This window comes from Tenrec ecaudatus, unplaced genomic scaffold (assembly GCF_050624435.1).
Source record: "Tenrec ecaudatus isolate mTenEca1 unplaced genomic scaffold, mTenEca1.hap1 Scaffold_538, whole genome shotgun sequence".
NCBI classification, from domain to species: Eukaryota; Metazoa; Chordata; class Mammalia; order Afrosoricida; family Tenrecidae; genus Tenrec; species Tenrec ecaudatus.
The window spans coordinates 1,249,124-1,250,558 of record NW_027459452.1 but is presented as its reverse complement, the minus strand read 5'-3'; positions in this window follow the sequence as shown (position 1 = coordinate 1,250,558).

Sequence of the window (1,435 nt, the reverse complement as noted above, 5' to 3'; positions counted from 1 at the left end):
ATATCCCTCTCCTGGTTCTTTTCCGCTGGTCTTTGTGGAGTCCTTCCCATGTGTACTGCTTGGTCACCATCTTGTTCTTCCTCCAAGATATAGGTATTGCATACATATATATGCATATATACAAATGTAGTTAAATACATTTCTCCACTGTCTTAGATGTTTTCACTAAACAAAAAATAATCAAAATGTAAAGCTATTGTTATGAACCTTCCCCCAAATATTCTATGCTCCTTGATTTACAGAACGTCAGACTGAAAATTCCACAATACTCAAGGGATGTTCTCTGACTTATGGGAAAATACAGAAATATGCGGGGGGAAGATCAGCTCTTTAATGTGGATGGTGTAAGGCAGCATTTCTCAAGCTGTGGGTCGGGATCCCTTTGGGGTTGGGCGACCTTTCATAGGGGTCAGCCGATTCATAAGAGTAGCAAAGTTATAGTTATGAAGTAAAAACGAAAATAATTTTATGGTTGGGGGATCACTACAATGTGAGGAACTATATTAAAGGGTCATGGCATTAAGAAAGTTGAGAACCACTGTTAAGGTTTCTAAACAAAATCCTCAATGGACAACCATTCTTACTCTTGAAGAATGAGCTGGTGTATTGTCATGATAGAGAGAAAAACAGATCCTTTGTGCAACATTCTAGGACATTTTCTCACTAATACCATGTTACATTTTCTTGAAGCTTATTCATAATAATACTTTTTGATTTTCTCTGTCCTATGAGAATTTCATTCCAGACTAGCCATTTAGAATCCACAAAATCACTTTCATACATTCTGAATTGACCGTTATTCTTTGAATATCAACCTAGATGATTCCTACAGATCTAACTGTTTTCATTGGATCTCTCTCTCTGGATCATTTTGATACATTCAAGAATTATCAATACTTAAGTTTCATTCCACAAAACTGGCTTCATTAACTTCAATTTCCTACAAAGCAGCTCTTCAGGAGCAATTTTTTAGCTCATCAATCCCTGTGCATTGCTTTTTGGCACCAATCAAGAAACCAAAATTGTGACTAAATAATTGAAAATGCTGAACCATGTGAAATTCCAACTTCCTTAGTTATCTCCTCAATGGCAACTCGACAGACTTCTTCCACCAGTACTTCATGTCATCCAGATTCTTCATTTGTACCAGTTGACTTTTCCCCCTCTTTGACTCACCTGTGAAGTTTTCAGTATATTCTTTATGATGCTTGATCCAATTAAAAAATGTCTAGTGTGCAGAAGAGAGAATTTCTGTTGGCCTACATTCTTTCTTTCTCTTTCTTTCTTTGTTTCCTGACTCACACAAACAGATGTATTTTAAGTCAACCCAATGAAACCAAGTTAAGTGTGTTACTGAGAAAATATGGCCAACAGACAGCCAGTGATAGCAGAAACATGTTTAAGCATGTTTTATTTGGAATAAACACATGAATGT